Below are 22,335 nucleotides of genomic sequence, written 5' to 3'. Positions count from 1 at the left end.
TCTCACGAGGGCGTGCAGACGCTCAACCTCCTCTATTAGGGACAGTTTCTCCTTCCTTTCCCTGTCAATTTTTCCCCAGTCCATAATCTTTCTCTGTATGTCTGTGTGAGGAGATACGAGTCTAACCTTGCTATTTCTGCAATTTTTACGTCACGTTTGGCTTTGCTACATTTCATCACATCCTTAAGTAGTTTCCTCCTATGTGCCTTAACATCTTCTATATGTCTCCCCTCCCATACGTCTCTCTGCTCTGTCTGCTGTCTAGCAGTCCGTCCAGTACGTTTTAACACAAATTCACGATATTGTTTTTCCATAGATTCTATCTCCTCCTCGGAGGTCCATTCTGTATCAGTGTTATGCGTTGGGATGTCACCCTCAGAACGTTGCGGGTCATGTGCCATCTCTATTACGTAGTGTAGTTAATAGACCTAAGAGTGTATCTTAACTCTAGTCTCTTATGTGTGGCGTGAGTTACTCTGGAATTCCACTTCAGAGTACATATAAAAACATTCGTATCACAGGATGTGTTGGTTCAACTCGAGCAAATAATCTTACCCCCACTGTCTTTGTTATCCACTGCTACTCTGGTATTTTCCTTCAGAGTGCGTTTTTTTGTTTGTTTACACCGTTTACAGTCACAGGGCAATGTTAGTTCACAATACCTTGATTAATACAACAGTGATTCGTTCCTTAATTTAAGCATAAACTGTCTGCGAGAGATCCCGGATACGAGCCCCCAATTTGTTGTATATGTGGGTGTGTGAAAATTGATGAAAAATAATTAAAATTAAATGAAATTCGAAATTTGCATAATTAATCCGAAATTATGCTAATTTGTGTACTTATGCGTGTAACTATGCTAATTAGAGAGGTAATCGTATTAATTTATACGAGTGGGTGTGGTTGTGTTAATGATAGCCTTTATGATAATCAGGCCCCGTCTCGTTGACGAGGTGGGGTTATCAATCAGGATAACGCAATCAATCGTGTGCCGTTACACTAGTGTCAATTCGGCCTCGTTGTCTAACTTCGTATTATTGATCAGCATAATACAATGATTCTCGCTTTAACACTCCCCGAGTGTTCATATTTTAGGTCCCATGTTCACATCGTTCGCATTAGTTTAATGAGTGTGGATTGGTGTGTTTATAGTTTAGGTTCCCGAGTTCATATCTCGTCGCAGGATACAGATCTTATGCAAAAACTTCAGGAAAGAATCACACGACCACTTCTGTATTAATCAATTTATTTTCTAATTAAACCTTAACTATAATATGTATGTGACTCTCAATCTCGGAACTTCAACACGGTATCCACACGGTATCAAGACAGTATCATCAACGACTGTACGATTTCACTTTGATAACACATGGACCCCGCATAAAGCGATTGCTGTTAGTGAGAGAGAGAGTCAGAACATGCAAATGCTATGTTACACAAAAGCTTATACATTATAATATGAACGATCATTATGCTTGAAATGGTCAGCACATTATCACAGGCGACTGATTAACATGCAACGGTATTCATATAAAAAGACAATCAAACAGTTATTATTTCCAAAGGCATAAATGTAACAACAGATCCACCGGACAGACTATAAGATTACCGAAATGGCTTAGTGTGAGGGTATGCGGCGGAACGTGTTATCTCACGGGAGATTAATTAATTAATTCGTGAATAAGAATGTATGATCAGAAAATCGGTTTAGCACGATTCCTCCCCGGGACCGTAGCTCCGTGGCGAAGGTGCCAAGGGTTAATTCGTATTGATAGATCGGTTGGTAACTTATGCGATTAGAAGTACAGTCCAAAACAAAATATTAAAGAGGGAAATTATGAATATACTTATAAATGACGGACTGTTATCACACGATCGATGCTTCCACAGCCAGATGGTTCACGGACTTGAGTGTTCGCTTCTGGTTAAGGACCTGTGTATGTTTGAGTGATATGAATTGTTTTGAATAGTCAGTGTTTGGAATTAATTATTTGCGTTGCCATATGCTGAAGTTGGCATCGCTTGTAGGAGAAGTAGCCTCGCTCCCTTTAGAGCGGTGAGGTGTGTGGGAGTGCATCATACGAATCGCCGCCCTCCTCCACGCAGCAGCCAGCCTCTGTCCACGGGGGAGAGTTGCTTGATCGCTCTCAGTTCTGCTCAGTGGACACCTCTCTCCACTGCTGGATGAGCTGCGCGATCACGCTCGTGCTGGTTCGCTGACAGCAGTTTCTCTCCGCTGTTGGATGAGCTGCATCGGCACGCTCCCTCTCTCTGGGTGGAGAACTCGAACGTGCTCGTTGCTGGTTTGCTGAAAGCAGGTTTTTCTCCACTGCTGGATGACTCAAGTCGCACGTGCACTTGCTCTGGTTTGCAGAAGCTCTTGCTTGGTGCGTCGGTCGCTCTGCAGCTGGACTCAATGTAGAATAATCTTTCAGCAATACTCTGTCTTTCAGCTCTTGGAAATCACACTAGGTGACGCCTCACTACCTTGCGAGTCTTGCCAACGTCAGTGGGTAGCGACGGGGCCACTTTGGCTTCTGCTCGCCGCCCCCTGCTCTGCAGCTCGCCGGCTGGCGACCTGTTGCTCTCGTTCCCGATTGGAACTGCTCCTGAGCCGGCCCACTGGTCGAACTCCCCGCGTTCCGACCTCCTCCGATTCGAACTCCCCGAGTTCCGACCCCCCTGGTAGAACTCCCCGAGTTCCGACCCCTCCGAGTCGAACTGTCTCCCGAGAGTCGACCCCCCCCGGTCGAACTCTGGTGAGCCGACCCCCCCCGGGTCGAACTCTTCCGAGTTGCTCCTCCGAGTCGAACTGTCTCCCGAGAGTCGACCCCCCGGTCGAACTCTGGTGAGCCGACCCCCCCCCCAAGTCGAACTGAGGTTTCAATGCTCAGGATCCTCTTTTTATGCCCAAAAATCCCTTCACTCGGATCCTGCCCACAAGGCGAGGTTTCTTTCGATTTTTGCTGTGTAAGGATTTGTCCGTATGTATCTGCGTCCGTGTGTGTGTGTCCGTACATGTGTCAGTGTGTGTCCTTGTGTAGATCACCCACGGTATATTCCGTTGTCATACTCCTACCATAAAACCCACAAGTAAAACAATCAAATGTTATAAATTGTCTCGAAGGCGCCTCTCTGTCTGGGTGCACAACCTGGAGGGAGGGGTGATATTCCCTCCGACTTTCACCGACGCACAAAGAAATGGTAAAAAAGTTTTAAGTTAACATTTCATTTCATCAGAGTTCCATAGTTATGATTCTGTATTAATCCAAGGTCTGAGTCAGCTTCTCGTTGTGGTGTTTGACTCGTGTTTCCCCAAGCGTATACACACTCCTACCCCGCGCTGCAGGGATACAAAGACGGCCGGGATTTCCCTTTCTCTCCGACCCTGGGTTTAACATCGCCCTTTGCTTACGTTGCAGTTTTGCTGTGCGCTTGCATTTATTTTCCTCTCTACTCTTACTTTAACCCTGCTTATTATTTGCGTATGGGTGGAGGCTAGAGCATTTATGTTGACTTAGGAAAACCTGATTGTTATAGGCTTCGGGTCAAGTCGTATAGACATTATTAAAATATGGAAATACATTTCATATTAAATTAATAGACGGGTGATGGTTACATTGACGTAGCTTGTGGCAGGGTTCAATTGAAGTGGGTGTGAAGATCAATAACTTTAGCCTACCCTGTCGTTAAATTCCGACTTTAAGTTGCTTTAATAGTAATGCAGCACCAATTAGCTTTTTTTACTTAACTAGATCTAGGCTAACGCAACCTCCCAGTGACCCTGGCTTTGTGTTTACGTCAGCCCTTTGCAATCCACTGCGCTCTGCTCTCTATCTGCTCCCTCTGACCCTGGGAGGGCTCTGAACGTCAAAATCGTGTTAGTGGGTCAAGGTAAATATGACCCCCACATGCCATGCTGAGGCCTGGTTTGGTGTTTTTATTCATTATTAAAATTAAAAGAAACAATAGAAATATGTATCTATATGTATTGTAAAATTACTTGTTAATATTAAGATGGAAAAGGGGCCTAGATACAACACCTCCCCCAGGGGCCGTGGCAGGTGGAATGCTACCACACGCCTCTTCCACAGTAGCAGAGCACTCTGCGAGGCTTGCAGTGTGTCCTTATTCTGTCTTTTTAATTCTGGGCCAAAGAGGTCCCATAAACGTAAACGTGTTGTATTTAAAATATAACACAAACATAACAACAATGATGAATGGCTTAGTGGGTAAAGTAAGACGCACCCCAAAACGGGTGAGCTTAATAAATCCGATCTCTCCTATTACCGGATTATAGGATGCAAACCAAACTTTGTTGTATCAGTGTGGTGAGTCTGTGGGTCTTTGTGTGGTGACGATCTCTCTGGGTCTCTGTGTGATGATGGCCGTGTCGGGTGGTGGCGGGTTTAACAACACAACATTATGAGATTCACGAGATCTAACCCAAACAAGACCTGTACTACGGAGTCAACAACAACGACATGAGGGCTCTCCGACGCGCGTCGCGGTTGGGGTGAGGGTGAGGTCGCGCCGTCTCCTCCGTACGGATTGTTTCTTCGTTTCCCAACTGCGACGTTTTCGCTCTCTCCTCTCTTTTTGTCTCCACCGTCGCCAATCGTCGGAGCTCGGCATCCGCGGCCGCTCTCCTAGGTGGGCGACCCCAGCCCGAATTCTCGCCTGAAGCCCTCCCAGCCTCCCTGCTCAACGAGCCAGGCCCCGCACGCGTTCACCAGCAGGGCGGCCACCGCGTCCGTCACGGCCACCGTCTTCTCCGCGTCGCTCAGACGTAAGCAGTCCACCAGCCTCTTTGCGAGGGAGGAGCGAGCAGAGCACCACCAGGACCACCACGCGGCCCCAGCTCGCGGAGCCATCGCGGAGGACCTCCCAGGCCACGTCCACGAGCAGCCGGAGGAGCCCTCGGTGCACCACCCGCTCCTCCGTGTGGCTCACCAAGTCCAGAACGGAGTCTCTGAACCGCACGAGGAACAGGTCTGCCAGGCAGTTGACCACCTCCTGCACCAGCTGTGCTGGCTGAACCTCCTGCAGCTGCTGAACCTTCTGCACCTTCTGCAGCTGCTCCTGCAACTGCAGCCACTCCGTCTGTGTCGCTAGGTGAGCCATGAAACCGGCGATCAGATTCGCTGTCAAGAAGGTCAGCAGCTGCAGCACCTCCTTCTCTTCCTCCCCCTCATTTCCCTCCTCCTCCTCCTCCTCCTCCCCCTGTCTCCCTCCACCTCCCTGTGTCTCCCTCCTCCCCCGGTCTCCTTCCTGCTCCCCGTGTTTCCCTCCTTCCCCCGTCTCCCTCCTCCCTGTGTCTCCCTCCTCCTTTTCCTTTTTTGCTGATGAAGTTTTTCTATTTCCACGAGGTGGTAACACCATATCCCTTATTCTGTAATTGTAATTCTGGGCCAAAGAGGTCCCACAAATGTAAACATTTTGTATTTAAAATATAACACAAACATAACAACAATGAATAGCTTAGTGGGTAAAGTAAGACGCACCCCAAAACGGGTGAGTTAAATCAATCCGATCTATCCTACTACCGGATTATAGGACGCAAACCATACTTTGTTGTAACAAGAACATAAAAAAACTGAGTCTCTTAATCAGGTGAATACGGTAAAGGGGCTGAGTCTGTGGTTGACAGTGTGGTGAGTCTGTGGGTCTCTGTGTGGTGACGATGTCTATGGGTCTCTGTGTGGTGATGGCCGTGTCGGGTGGTGGCGAGGTATAACAACACAACATTTATATATTCACGCGATCTAACCCAAACAAAACCTGTACTACGGAGTCAACAACAACGACATGAGGGCTCTCCGACACGCGTCACGGTTGGGGTGAGGTTGCGGTCTGTTGTATATGTAGGTTATGAAAATTTGATGAAAATAATAAAAATTAAATCAAATTTGAAATTTGCATAATTATCCGAAAAAATGTTAATTTGCTGTAATTTATGCGCATAAACTATGCGAATGCGAGAGATAATCGTATTAATTTATGCTAGTGTATGTGTGATTATGCTACTGCGAGCCGTTATGATAATTAGGCCCCGCCTCGTTGACGAGGGTCGGTTTTCAATCGGGATAATGCAATTAATCATATGCAGTTATGCAGGTACTTGGGCATGTCAGATTAAACTCGGCTGTGTTGTTTAACTTTGTACTATCGATCAGTATAATACAATTATTCCCGCTTTAACATTTACTGAGTATGTGGTAGTGTGTTCAGCCAGGTCTCCAAGTTCAGATCTCAGCACAGAATACAGTTCTTATGCATAAATGTCACGAAAGAACACAACACTTCTGTGTTAATCAATTTTAATGACGATAGTGATAATGACGATAATGATGACGATGGTGATAATGATGATAATGATGACAATAATAACAATGGTGATGATGCGTACTTCAACAGCTCCAGCACGAGACAGTTGTGTCCGCGGAAGTGGAACGAGTGCAGGACGCGGATGACGCCGTGCAGCTCAGCACTGCCCTCCCCCTGCAGCTCCGTGATCACCTTCAACTCCATCCTCTGCATCTCCATTTTGGTAGGGCTGTGTGCACACAGCAAGTCTGTGGGTCTCTGTGGGTCTCTAGTTCATAGTAGTTTTACGACGGTTAATTTTTTAGTGAGATAGTTTCAGTTTATAGTTAGAGATAGTTTTGCAGAGGTTATTATCATTGTTGTTTACTATTATACTGATTATTTTGTAACCATGTTGTATTTACTTGCATTTATTACCTATTATTGTATTCATTTATAATTATGACCATGGCCGCTGTGTTAAGACCACCAGCACCCACCCACACCACCACCACCACCAACCCCATCACCCCTGCCCCAACCTACTGGATGGGCAGTGCCAGCATCTTGACAGCCACCAGGAATCCCATATTGTGGTCCACGCACCGCAGCACCACTCCCTGCCCTCCCTCGCCAATCTTCTCTCGCACCTCGAAGCGGCATTGGAGCTGCTCCTGGGGTATCTAAGAAGCAGCAGCAGCAGCGCCGCAACGGCCAGTCAGAGTCACAATCACGATGGGAATGTTTTACGCTTAGTGGTAGCAGCAGTGGTAGTACTGAGTAGTAGTTAGTAGCAGTAGTGTCTGTGTGCGCCTGTGTGCCTGTTTGTGTGCGCATCTGCGTGTGTGTGTGTCTGTCTGTGCGAGTTTCACAGGGATATTTCTGCTTGCAAGCTTTGACTTTAACATAGCCATTTCTGTGACCAGACACAAGCTAATCACTCAGCAATTTCAATGCTAAATTATCCTGTTTGATTTGTACTAGGTGCCTCTGTGGATGTGTAGGCTTTGACTTTAACATAGCCATTTCTGTGACCAGTCACAAGCTAATCACTCAGCTCTTTCAATGCTAAATTTTATGCTAATTCGTTTGTCAAGGCGCTCTGTTTCTTCTCACACAGCTTAAAGGTCGCGGTCTGAGCTTGGCTGTGTTCACTCCAGCGCTTTCCTCCAGACAGTCTCGTCCCTTCACCTGATGAAGGCCGCTTGTGTTGTGGCCGAAACGTCGTGAGAATTTTATTGTGTTATTTTATTTGATCAATGTATTATTTTATTCTCATTCTACGCTACTTTACCGAAAGAACCAAAGAAGATGAATCCTTGCAGCCAAGATAGCTTTAAATCGAAATTTAACAGAATGGTATTGAACCTTTTTCTTTACAGGGTGGCCCTGGGGCTTGCCACGTGGCAGGTGTCGTCCATTGTCCATACCAGACCCCTCCAGCTCTCTCACCCTGGGTCAGCTGCCCCTTCCATGTCCTGGAAACCATGGCAAGGTCATCCTATGAGGACTGCCTGGATGAAAACCAGCATGGAAGGGGCCCAGGGTGGGACCGGCTATGCTTTTGGGCTAGTCCCGTTTGTGTGTGGTGTGCGGTGTCTTCGTAGCAATCGTTCTCCACTGTAGTCCTGGCATCTGCTGCTCAGCTTCATTCCACAGCTGTGGTTCCAGTGGCGCGGTCTCTCCGGGGACCCATGTGGTGTGTGTGTGGGTGTGACATGTATCACGGGGTGGGTGGATAGTATCGTGATAGTGGTCATGGTAGGCACCGATCCACGACCTCCATCACCCCTACTGAGTGGTGGACATGCCACCACAAAGCAGCATGCGGCGGAGGAGTGAGGTGACCGCTCTCGCCTCACGAGCGAGGCCCTCTCGCTTCGTCTTCATTCCCTGCATCACCACCTCCATCTCCTCCTTTGTCTCATCCTCCTCCACCTCCTCTTAATCCTCCACCACCATCTTCTCCCCCTCTTCTGTTTTCTCCATTCTCTCTTCATGCTCCTCAACCTCCGAGGTGGCGTCGGGGGCATCGGTGGTGGCAGCGGAGGTGCTGGAGGTGATGGCCGTGGTGGCGGTGGCAATGGTGGTGATGGTGGCAGCGGAGGTGGCGGTGGCGGCAGCGGTAATGGCGGTGGCGCCAGCGGTGGTGGGGCGGAGGTGGCAGCGTTGGTGGTGGTGATGGTAGTAGTCCTGGCGAGGCACCGCTCTTCCTCCATGAGGCGCTTCTCCTCCTCGACGCTCTTCACGTTGGCGAGACACTTCTCCTCCACCAGACGCTTCTCTTCCGTGAAGCACTTCACTTTAACGAGGCGCTTCTTGAGGAAATAGTCTCTGAAGCAGGTCTCCTCTGTGCGGCGCTTCACCCTGGCAAGGCGCTGCACCTCAAAGAGGTGCTCCTCTACCATGTGGCGTTTCTCTGTCGCATGGTCCTTCTCCTCCTGGAGATGCTTCACCCCGCTGAGATCCTTCAACTCCCCAATTATCCTCTGTTCAAGCAAAGATAATCACATGAATATACAGACATGCAAGCAGAAATTCATTTAAGTTTTTCAGATTCATTTATTTGGTATAACCCTGTGAGCTATGTTGCTCTTGACTCGGGTGCAACCGCAACAAACAAAAACATGATCAAGGAATATCTTAAAGCGACTACACGCAACAGAAAAATCCAGGAAAAGACAGCAAAGTCTTCCAGAAAAGCACCGTATATCAACACTGTGTGCAAAAATCCCGGTGGGATGCAAGTCGAATAATAACAATCATAAGACAATTTAGATTAAAGTTATCAGGCTAACTCTGTACTACAAAAAACAAACATGGCTAAACCAAAACGTTTTCAAAATCACCAAAATAAAGCTATAAAAACAATGTAACAGTGATCATAGGAACTGTGATTCAAATTTAACAATTAACGATATATACATAACATGTACGACCAAACTTTGCAGCCATAGCTGGCTGTATGAGTCACTCCATAACAGCAGGATTATGAGTCGCAGTATGTAAAAAAATATTCAATACACCTTTAAAGATCAGCACACTATTCAAGTGTACATCTATGGTACAATTTATTGAAAATAAGTTTTGGGAACAGAAACTTATTTCTTTTCAACAACAGACAAATATTAACAAGCACTGTTTATTACATTAACTTTGTTTAACTTTTTTGGTCCCAGTTGAGACATTCAGAACTATGACAAAACAAATAATTGTGCTCTGATCTAATGTGCAATCTGTGGCATATGAATTTGTTAAGGTGATGTTGTCCGGTCCTGTACATATCAAGTACAGTGAGGGAAAAAAATATTTGATCCCCTGCTGATTTTGTACATTTGCCCACTGACAAAGAAATGAACAGAATATAATTTTAATGGTAGGTTTATTTGAACAGTGAGAGGCAGAATAACAACAAAAACATCCAGAAAAACATGTCAAAAATGTTATAATTTGATTTCCATTATCCTCCTAGCGAGGCCACGCTAGGAGGATAAAAGGGGACCCCGGGCAAAGGTTTGGGGCTGTTGCTTGGAGTGGAATCTCGTCGGACTGCTGGAGTCATCGTCACCATCTGCATTTTCTCGGCGGTGTCAGACAGGCAGTCTGTTAGCTCTCTTGACTGAAAGTGTAGTGACCCCTTGTACCCTGTGAAGGCTATAATAAATAGAGTACCTCCTGCTCCTCGTGTCTCTGCGTGTATCGCTAGACGTGGATCATAACGACAGTAGATGTACACTCACTCTGAGTTTTTACTCAATGACGTTAAACTTCACATCTACCCTACCTCCATGCTACATGCCGACAACCCACTGCTTTGGTAACCAAACTGCAACGTATTTTATTAGTAAACCTGCATTTTCTAATTTTACCCAAATCTTAACCTCGGTTGGATGTTGCCATCCTGCCGTGGAAACAACGAATCATTCGTGTCTCGAGCAGAAGATTGCAAGCCTTGTGTTAGAGAATGGCCCACTGAAGCTGTAATCACGGAGCTACTTCTGAGTACATTTCAAGTGCCCTCTCATCCACGTAATAAAGAGCAGGATCCTCCCTCCTGTAACGTTGGTCGTAACAATGTTCTTACTTCTTTGTGCTGTCAAGGACAACCGGGCTCACCTTGGTCTGTCTCACTGTCACACTCACCTCTATTCGTACACTCACTCATCTGGGTCTGTCTCACTGTCATACTCACCTCATCCACACGCACTGACGTAGGTCTGTCTCACTGTCACACTCACATCACTAGTCACACTCACCCACCTGGGTCTGTCTCACTGTTACACTCACCTCTCTACCACACTCACCTGGGTTTGTCTTACTTTAACACCACATTCCACAGACACTTACATTGGTCTGTCTCAATGTCACACTCACCTCTACCCACACACACTCACCAGAGTCTGTTTCACTCTCTCACTCATTTGTCTTCCTACACTCACTCACTTGGGTCTGTCTTACTGTCACACTCACCACTCTACCCACACTAACCTGGGTCTCACTGTCTCACCTCTCTTCAAAAACACTGAATTCCTGCTGAACAACACGCGGTTCAACTCACAAGCACTTGGGAGAGCTACAGGGCTCACATGCCATGTCCTTCACAGTCCTGTAATTCGTTTTATTATTATTGCCATAATTGAGTTTGGCAAAAGCCTGTGCGAGACTTTGAACAATGTACACACAGGACCGTCCATAAGGGTGCTAGGCCAGGGGAAAATCCCAGCATGTGGGCCTCCGACGCGTTCAAATTCCACCGCAAGTATTACATCTGACACTCCCGTGACATTGAAGCGCAGGGCCCCCCCAATGCCCGCGGACCTGGGCGGTCGCTCCGATTCTCCGTATCCAAGGGGCGATTCTATGTGCACAATGCAGACCTTCTTGTAAAAACATGGTTTTACGAGGGCCTCCTCACGCAAATTAAGTAGAGAACCACATTACTGCCATGTGATGGTTTATGTTTCGCAGTCATTGACGACCAGGCTGAGATCATGAACTCGCTAGACTTGACAACCCACTTTGATCACAGGCGGGTGCCTGGATTCAGACCCAGTTACTCCGTGGTCCCACTTCAGTGCTCTGACCTCTCGGTCACTGGGCCGCCTCTAAACACCCCCCATGTTAAATACATAAGTAGCAACCTGTATCGTGAGCAGCAGCATTCTTTGAATACTCTGCCAAAACAATTTGAATTGTGGAGTGTTGACCCAATTTCGCAATTGCTTTATCATACCTCTGGTTGCAGGAATAATTTCTACAAGACCGAGTTCTAGAGAGCCCCTTTACACGATGTTTTGTTCTACTCTTCCACACTGAGCAGATATTTTAGAAGATGGAGTACCCACACTTTAACACACCACATGCACCTTGCTGCTCGATTGTGGCTTACCCATTTCTACTGATTGGTGGACAGAGGCAGGGGGGGTTAAGAAACTCAAACGTTTGTTTCAACTGCTGTTACAGAAGGGGAACAGATGGGCAGTGGAGCAGGGAGGTAGAGGGGCAGTGGAGTAGAAGGGCAGTGGAGCATTGGAGTAGTTGAGCAGTAGGGCAATTGAGCAGATGGGCAGTGGGACAGCGGAGCAGAAGAGCAGTGGGCCAAATGGGTAGTAGGGCAGTGGAGTAGTGGAGCAAAGGGACAGTTGGGCAGAGGGGCAATGGATCAATTGAGCAGTGGGACAGTGGGACAGTGGGGCAGTGGAGCAGTGGATCAGTGGGGCAGTGGAGTAGAGTGGCAGTGTTGTGAAGGAGGCGAATCACCTGAATATCTTTTCCCACCGACATTTGTATGTGCTCTAAAGAAGGACCATCTCTCAAAACGGCGATCATTCTATATTTGTCCTTGTACCTCCACACACAGCTGGAAAACCGCACACCTGAGCCAAGGCACATTTAACCAACTCAGGCAGCACTTGCAAGCAATTCAAATATATTTTTGTCATCATGGGTTTATTTCAAAGAGTTTATAGTACCAATAAGAACAATGGTATTTAACCGTATTATTTGCAGGGTGGCCCTGGGGCTTGCCATGTGGCAGGTGTCGTCCATTGTCCGATCCAGACCCCTCCAGCTCTCTCACCCTGGCTTTTCTGCCCCTTCCATGTCCTGGAAACCATAGCAAGGTCATCCCATGAGGACTGCCTGGATAAAAACCAGCATGGAAGGGGCCCAGAGTGGGGCCGGCTATGCTTTTGGGCTAGTCCCGTGTGTGTGTGGTGTGCGTGGTGTCTTGGTAGCAATCGTTCTCCACTTCAACAGCTGTGGTCCCAGTGGCAACGTTTCTCTGGGGAACCGTGTGGTAAGTGTGTTTCATGTATCACGGGGTGGGTGGGTGTGGCATGTATCACAGGGTGGGTGGGTAGTATGGTGATAGTGGTCATGGTTGGCACCAATCCACGACCACCACCATCACCCCTACTGAGTGGTTGACATGCTACCACAAAGCAGCACGCGGCGGAGGAGTGAGGTGATCGCTCTTGCAACGCGAGCGAGGCCCCCTCGCTTCCTCTTCTTTCCCTGCATCACCACCTCCACCACCTGCACCTCTTCCATCTCCTGCTCCTTTGTCTCGTCCTCCATTTCATCTTCATCCTCCACCACCATCGTATCCCCCTTCTCTGTTTTCTCAATTCTCTCCTCATCCTCCTCAACCTCCTCGTCCTCGGAGGTGGCAGAAGTGGTGGCAGTGGTGTCGGTGGTGGTGGTGTTGGCTGAGGTGGCAGTGCTGGTGGTGTCAGTGGCGGTGGTGGTGGTGGTGGCGGTAGTGGTGGTGTTGGTTGCGTTGGTAGCGGCAGAGGTGGTGGTTGCCATGGTGGTGGCAGTGGTGGTGGCGTTAGCGGCAGGGCGGTCGGTGGTGATGATGGCGGTGGACGTGGTGGAGTTGGTGGAGGTGGTTGCGGTAGCGTCAAAGGTGTCGGTGGTGGCGGTGGCAGCAGTGGTGGTGGCGCTGGCAGTGGAGTAAGTTGTGGTGGTGGCAGAGGTGGTGGTTGCCGCGGTGGTGGCGGTGACGGTGACGGTGGCGGTGGTGGCAGTCATGTCAGTGGTGGCAGTGATGGCGGGGGTGGCAGCGGTGGTGGTGGTTGCAGCGTTGCTGGCAGTGGTGGTGATGGCAGCGGTCCTGACGGGGCACTGCTCCTCCTCAAGGTACTTCTCCTCATCCTCCTCCAGACGCTTCTCCTCAAGATGCTTCATCTCACGAAGTCGCTTCTCCTCCGCGAAGCACTGCACTATAACGAGTCGCTTCTTGAGGAGATGGTCTCTGAAGCAATGCTCCTCTGTGCGGCACTTTTCCCTGGCCAGGCGCTGCACCTCAAAGAGGCGCTCCTCTACCAGGAGGCGTTTCAGCGTCCCAAGGTCCTTCTCCTGAAGACGCTTCACCCCGCTGAAGTCTTTTAACTCCCCAATTATCCTCTGTTCAAGCAAAGATCACCACATTAATATTCAGACATGCACATGCAAACAAAAATTAATACCCACATGCATGCAAACATAAACGTGCACATAAACCCAACACAAATGCATACTCACACATCTTTGTACAGATGCAGACATCCACGTTCACTCATTCAAACTCGCTTTTTACACTCGCATGAATATACACAGTCAAGAAAATTTCAAATCAAGATTGAATATATAAAATCACCTGATAACATAACACCTTATCCATCAATACTTTTATCACATTGTACGTGTAGCCCTAACCCTTAATAATCCCAACCCCTACATAATCAAAATACATGTTACATCCTCATATATCCTCACACACCCCATACATGCACTTAAGTCTGTGATCGACTGGGAATATTTCATAGCAATTGTTGGCAACAATCATCACTGGCAATAGTTTCCACAGAATGTTACATTATAAAGATCTCGTAGCCCATAATCTCGACAAATTTCACGCAGTGCCCATAGTGGGCAACTGGAATGGCTACTTCCAATCAACTGAACTAGCAGACGTAATTAATGTGACTGATTTATATCATTTCGTCCTCAATGGTAATGAATGACCAATGCATGAGTGGGATGGTGGAGAGATTGGCTGATGGTGTCTGGAGCTGGTTTTGATATACAGAGAGGTGAAGCAGAGGAATGTTCCAGAGAGATGGTGTCTTGTGATGTTATAGATTCATGATAAGGCTATATGATGGTCTATTTAATTGGTGGTGGTGTGGTGAGAAAGGTAATGTGGAGAGATGGTGTGCCAGTTTTGTAGATAATGTGTATTTGACCCCCACAGACCCCATACACACCTTTGGGGAGCGATGCTTGTAACCTTGGCCTGGGAAAGGGTCCACTTTATCCATAATGTCACCCCAGGTGGTCGACTGGCGCGACGATTCCCGGCCTGCGAAGAGCAGACAGGTAATTCAAAGGACGAGTAATGAATTAGAGAACGAAGAACATGGAGTTTCACAGAACGAATTTTAAGATCCCTGTAATTAGCTCTTTCCACACAACAGGAGCTGCTATTGAGAAATATTAATCACATGGCAGTAAAACTTTACAAGTCATGTTTTTGTGGGCATGCTGAGACCATTAATTCCATAAGCTTGAGACCCCAGTTTAAACAAAAATGGCTGAAATTCAGATATAAACCCATCGTTTCTGGAACACTCGATCATTACGTCTTCCCATCACAACCAAGCCATGTCTTCTCAAAGTAATTGATAAAGGAGCCTCCTTCTCTGTATATAAGCCACGTGATGCAGGTATCTGGGACTTACCCTCATAGTCATCCACAATCTCAGCCCACTTGATATGGCTATCCATGTTGTTGGGAAAGAGTAGATTCTGCGTGAAGTTGGATGGCCTGTGGAGTTTGGAACAACGCTAAGATTTAGCAACAATTTGAATCACTCATCCTCTAAAATATTACATATTTGGCCACTCACTGTACCAATCCCATCACTTCCATGCCTGTTGCTTTCAAGCCAACGCCCGCACTTGTTTGCCACTCATACGTGCTTCTGATCACTCACTCATCGATCCACACAAACATGTTTATTCCACCAGCCTATTACATTAAACATAATCGCCAAACTTAATGATATTTAATCCACACATGCATGTTAATGTACAGCCCATTTGCATTAATCGAATTCTTGATAAACACCCCCCCCCACCCCCTATGCCTTGTAGGTCATGAGGGTCATATGACCTTACTTAAATAATTTGTTATAAACCGAGCATGATGTCGTGGGTCACGTGATGTCAGAGACACCACCCATGTGGCTGTGACATCACAGATTAGAGACAACTATGGCAGCAGCTGGGGTCTGAACAAGAAGGCAGACTCCTCCCCAATGTTGAATAACATTCAATACATAAAATGTAGGGCACAATTGTGCCAGCAATCAGAAAACAATAATTGTAGACATGTTATTCATACTCTGAGATTTAAACAAGTTAGTTATTAATTTTAAAATGCTGACTCGCTTATGTCTAAACAGTGACAGTAAAAGCAACATATCAGGGCATGCCAAGTAACCTATCTAGCAGTCCTAATTTGATTGCAGAAAATAAAAATACCAACATATCAACAATAATGAGGCTTTAATTTGCGGTCAAAATGTAAAATAAAGATAAACAACACTCATAGTCAACAGGGACGCTCACCTCGTTGAGGATTCGCTCTCCAACGTCGTCTGCAGCTGGTCCCTCGTGCGCATTCCTCTCGACTGGCGGTGGAGGCGTGGCTATGACGTACCAGAAATGACGTCACTTCCGCGAGGCTCCGCCCCCACGCGCACAGCTGCCGCACCACGTGGTGCAGTGCGGGTGGTGGCCGTGGGTGGTGATGATGATGGGTGATGATGATGGGTGGTGGTGGTTGATGATGGTGGGTGGTGATGATGGTTATAGATGACGATGGGTGGTGATTATGATGGGTGCTGATGGCTGTTGATGATGATGGTTGATGGGTGATGATGTGTGTTGATGATGGTCGGTGGTGGTGGTGTTGATAGGTGGTTGATGATGATCGGTGGTGATGATTGTGATAGATGGTGATAATGATGGTTGGTGATGATGGTGGGTGTTCATGCTGATAATTGGTGTTAATGATGTAAGGTGGTGATCACGATGGGTGGTGATTATGATGGGTGATGATGCTGATTTGTGGTGAGGATAATGATGGGTGATGGTGATGTTGGGTGGTTGGTGGCAATGATGATGATGGTGGTCCGTGATAATGGGTGGTGGTGATGATTAGTCATGGTGATGATCATGGTTTATGGGTGGTGGTTATGATAGGTAAAAGTGATGATGGGTGGTGCTGATGATTGGTCATGGTGATAATGATGGTTGATTGGTGGTGGTTTTGATAGTTGGAAGTTATGAAGGGTGGTAGTGATGAAGGGTGGTGATCATGATGGGTGGTGATGATGGGTGATGATGATGATTGGTGGTGATTGGTGGTGATTGGAGATTGGTGGTGATTGGAGATTGGTGGTGATTGGAGATTGGTGGTGATTAGTGGTGATTGGTGATTGTTGTGATTGGTGGTGATTGGTGATGATTGGTGATTGGTGGTGATTTGTGATTGGTGGTGATTGGTGATTGGTGGTGAAAGGTGATTGGAGATTGGTGGTTATGGATGGTGTTTGGTGGTGATTGATGGTGATTGGTGATTCATGGTGATTGGTGGTGATTGATGGTGATTGGTGATTCATGATGAGTGGTGGTGATTGGTGATTGTTTTTGATTGGTGATTCGTGGTGAATGTTTGTTATTGGTGTTTGGAGATTGGTGTTGTTTGGTGGTGATTGGTGATTAACAGTGATTGGTGGTGATTGGTGTTTGGCGGTTGGTGGTTATTGGTTGTGATTGGTGATTAACGGTGATTGGTAATTTGTGGTATTTAGCGATTAGTGGTGATTGGTGGTTCTTGGGTGGCGGTTGTGGTTGCTTTGGGGTGGTGGTGGGTGGTGGTGGTTGGAGGGTGGTGGTGGGTGGGTGGTTGTGGGTGAGTGGTTGTGGGTGGTGGTGGTGGTTGGTGGTGGTGGTGGTTGGTGATATTGGGTGATTGATCATGATGGGTGGTGGTGATGATGGGTCTGTGGTGGTGGTGATGATAGGTGATGGGTGGTTGTGATGAAGGATGCTGGTCATGATGGGTGGTGATGTGTCACGATGATGTTGGGTGGCGATGATGATGGATGATGATGATGGATGATGATTATGTGATGATGAGGGGAGGTGGTGGTTGTGGTTGGTGGTGGTTGTAGTTGCTGGTGGTTGTGGTTGGATGAGTTGGTCGTTGGTTGTGGATGGTGGTGGTTGGTGGTGATTGGTTGTGGGTGGTGGGTGGTGGTGGGTGGGGGTGGGTGGTGGTGGGGATGAGTGGTGGTGGGTGGTGGTGGGTGGTGGTGGTTGGTGGGTGGGGATGGGTGGTGGTGGGTGGTGGTGGTTGGTGGGTGGTGGTGGTGGTAGTGTTTGGTGGGTGGTGGTGGTTGGTGGTAGGTGGTAGTTGGTGGGTGTTTGTGGGTAGTGGTGGTTATGGTGGTTGGTGGGTGGTGGTTTGTGGGTGGTGGTTTGTGGGTGGTGTTGGTGGATGGTAGTGGTTGGTGGGTGGTGGTGGTGGGTGGTGGTGGTTGGTGGTAGGTGGTAGTTGGTGGGTGTTTGTGGGTAGTGGTGGTTATGGTGGTTGGTGGGTGGTGGTTTGTGGGTGGTGGTTTGTGGGTGGTGGTTGGTGGATGGTAGTGGTTGGTGGGTGGTGGTGGTGGTTGGTGGGTGAGGGAGGTGGTTGGAGGGTGGTGGTGGTGGTTTGTGGGTGGTGGTTGGTGGATGGTAGTGGTTGGTGGGTGGTTGTGGTGGTTGGTGGGTGGTGGAGGTGGTAGTGGGTGGTGGTGGGTGGTTGGTGGATGTGGGTGGTTGGTGGTTTGGTGGTGGTGGGCGGTGGGTGGTTGGTGGAGATCGGTGGTGGGTGATGGTGGGTGATGGTGGGTGGTGGGTGGTGATGCGTGGTGGTGGGTGGTGCTGGGTGGTGCGTGGTGCTAGGTGGTGGTGGATGGTGGTGGGTAGTGGTGGGTGGTCGTGGGTGGTGGTTAGTGGTGGTGGGTGGTGGGTGGCGGGTGGTGGTGGAGGTGCGTGGTTGGTAGTGGGTTGTCGTGGCTCGTGGTTGGTGGTGGGTGGTGGTGGGTGGTGGCTAGTGGTTGGTGGGTAGTGGGTGGTGGTGGTGGTTGGTGGTGAGTGGTGGATGGTGGAGGTGAGTGGTGGTGGGTGGTGTTGGGTGGTGGTGGGTGGTTGGTGATGATGATTTATAATTGGTGCTGTTGATGATAATGATGATTGGTGCTGGTGATGATGATTGCTGCTGGTGATGATGATGATTGGTGCTGGTCATAACGCTGATTCGTGCTGGTGCTGGTGATAATGATGATGATTGGTGCTGGTGATGACGACTGATGATTGGTGATGACAATGATGATTATTGGTGATGCTGGTGATGATTATTGGTGCTGGTGATGATGATTGGTAATGAAGATGATGATTGTTGCTGGTGATGATGATTGGTGCTGGTGATGAGCATGATGATGAGTGCTGGTGCTGGTTATGATGATGATGATGATTCGTGCTGGTGAAGATGATCATGATTGGTGCTGGTGATGATGATTATTTGTGCTGGTCATGATGATGATGGTTCGTGCTGGTCATGGTGATGATGATGATTGGTCCTGGTGCTGGGGATGATGATGATGATTGGTGTTGGCCATGATGATGATTATTGGTGCTGGTTATGATGATAATGGTTCGTGCTGGTGCTGGTGATGATTATTGGTGCTGGTGATAATGAAAGGTTGGGTTCATAATTGCCCGGTAGAATGAGTATATAATGGCCAGGTAGGGTGGGGTCACTCACGAACTCATCCACTCATCTTGTGTGTGGTGATCCACCAACCCCCGCCTAGATTTCAGGCGCCTTCCCAAAACCGCAATTCAATCACTCACGCACCCACTCCTTTACTCACCCACCCCCTCATTCACTCACCCACGCACTCATTCACTCGCCCATGCACTCATCAACGTACACACCCACTCATTCACTCACCCATACACTCATCAACTTACAGACCCACTCATTCACTCGCCCACGAACTCATTCACTCACTCACCCACTCATTAACTCACCCACCCACTCATTCACTCACCCACCCACTCACTCATTCACTCACCCATACACTCATCAACTTATCCACCTACTATTTCACTCACCCACTACTCATCCACTCACTCACCAACTCGTTCACTCACCCATTAATCATTAACTCACCCACCCACTCATTCACCCCCCCCCCCCCCACTCATTCGCTCACCCACCCACCCACACATTCACTCACCCAACTATTCATTCACTCACTTACCCACTCATTCACTAACTCAACCACTCACCCACCCACTCATTCACTCACCCACCCACTCACTTATTCACCAACCCATCCACTCATTCACACAACTGCCCTTCTGTTCACTAACCCACCCTATCCACTCATTCACTCACCCACCCATTCACTCACCCACCCTTTCACTCACACACCCATCTACTCATTCACCATCACATCTACTCATTAACTCAACCACCCACCCATTCACTCACCCAACCACTCATCCACTCACTCATTCACCCACCCACTCATTCCTCGACATCAGGAGGAAACAAGGAGGTGGAAAGGTGCTGATGCAGGCCGTTTTAAAAGTCTTTGACGACCGCTTTTGTTGCAATCGAAACGTCGTAGTTTTTTGTTATTTTTTGCTACTTTCTCTGAACTTATCTACGTGGTGACTTTACCGAAAGACCCAAGAATACAAATACAACTTATTGGGTAGTCAGAATTCATCAGCACCAACCTGTATGTTGAACCTCTTTCGCACCGTACGTAGCCAACCGTGCAAATCTGTAGGTCTCTCTGGGTGTCTATAATGAGTGACCCATTGTTACTTAAAACAATTTTGGCAATGAAGTGATACGTGATATAATTGAATAGATTTTAAGCACTACAATTTTGAAAAAAAAAAATATTGAATAAATTAAAAATAAAGAATAAAAGTAAGTACATGGTAATAAAAGCAACAGTTAAAATGTGTTGGATTTAGTAATAGCATGCCAAATTATGAGTTATTTAGCCTGAAAAATAGTGCAAATACAAATAGATTTTACAAGGAAAAGTGATTTATATTTACTAAATGTCTGAGCAATGGTAATTTAGATTTACTAAATATTTGGAGGAATCTGATTAATATTTATTAATGATCTGGCTGAAATTGATTTACATGTACTAATTGCCTGGGTGAAATTGATATAAGCTTACTAAATATCTGGTTCAATGATTTGGATTTACTAAATAAAATACTTATATTGAATGTCTGTTGCCATAACATTTATATTTCTAATCCACCCAATAGCATGCCTTCATGGTGCCACAATTCACTTACGTTAAGTCAACCGAGCACCATCAAAAAGATAAGAACTATGAAAAGGAACAGCAGATTGACATGTATTTGTGCAATTTTGTCTCAACATGTTTATCCAACATATTACAAGTACAAAAGAAAGAGGGGCTATGAAAAAACAAAGACAGAAACCATGTATCTGTACAATAGGGATACAATACCTGAAGTCTATTAATAATGTGTGGGCATTACAGGCACAGATTCCTTTTTTGGATGTGATTCAAGGTTTTAGTCTTGTTAGTGCATTTAAATTACGACAATTAAAAAAAAATATGTAAAGATACTTTCATAATATTTCTTTCTTATGTGCGCAAATTGAAATCCTAAGGGCCAATATGTTTATAAAACAGCTAAAAGAGATTAAAACATCACGTGAATTGAACCACAATCCAGGTGGACCTATCTTTTTTAACATGCACAATTACAAGCATGGCTTCCTAACAAGTAAACTAGCACAGCCTTCAGATGTTCCATGCATCTTACATCTATTCCTTTCGAAACGTCGTGATAATTTGTATTGTTTTATATATATTTATTATTTTATTATTTCCCTTCAACGTGACTTTACCGAAAGAGCTAAGAATATGAATTACTGCAGTCACGAAAGCTTTAAATGAAAATTTTACCGCCTCTACGGGGAGGGTTTCCACGTCACTTTAAGATCCTTCAACAAACTCCGGGATAAGAAGGCTCAGCTGATCGAGTCTCTCACCTTTCTGAAGAGATGCCGCGACTCTGGGGTAATTCCAATCGCATTTACACTGACCTCTGCTGCTGTAACTTCTTCTAATGCGAAACGAATTCTTTTCAAAACTAGCTTAGCTCTTATCTCAGAGAAAATCAGACTTATACGCACCGAACTAGATCAGTTAGACAAGACACTCTACAAATCACACTTATCATTGACGGCAACAATGTCCAGGTGACCGTCCCTCCCGCCTCTACATGGTGTGTGCGTGCATTCGTGCGAGGGGGGCGCCGCGTCGGCGCCGTCACTCCCAAGTGGCGGCGTCACGGCGGTGGGCACGGCCCCGACGGAGAGGCTCCGCTGCGGCAGCACCACAACTGTGTAGAGGCTAAACAGCGGACGTCTGCGAGAGCACCGGCCTCGGGAGAGTGGCGGGAAATCCGAGGCACCGGTGGCGGCGTCACGGCGGTGGGTATGGCCCCGACGGAGTGGCTCAGCTGTGGCAGCACCACACAGCCCCCCGAGGTGTCAGTCCTCGTCCCGGGTTGACTGGAGCACCTCGCCTGGGTTGCCCCTACAAGGTAGCGCCGCGGGGTCCGCGGAACTCGTCCGGCTCTCGTGGCTGGCCTTGGCGGTGGTGGCTCTACCTCTCGGGGTTCCGGCGGCGGTCTCCTCCTCCACTCCAGTGGTTCTCACCGGTCCTGGGTACGTGCGAGCTGGAAGACAAACTCGGTAGCGGTAGGGTGCAGGGGCCATCGTACCCGTCTCTCCTGGCTCGGGTCGGGACCCCCTGGGGCCCGGGGCTCCGTGGGGCCCATACACTGTGCAAGGCCCCCGGGTATGGGGGGGGGGGTGTGGGGACCCCGGGGTATCGGGGTCCTCGAACGGCG

Source organism: Petromyzon marinus, chromosome 79 (assembly GCF_048934315.1).
Source record: "Petromyzon marinus isolate PM22_M1 ecotype Great Lakes invasive population chromosome 79, UKy_Petmar_22M1.pri1.0, whole genome shotgun sequence".
In the NCBI taxonomy this organism is placed as follows: Eukaryota; Metazoa; Chordata; class Hyperoartia; order Petromyzontiformes; family Petromyzontidae; genus Petromyzon; species Petromyzon marinus.
The sequence above is the reverse complement of the archived record's forward strand: the minus strand, read 5'-3'. Positions refer to the sequence as shown.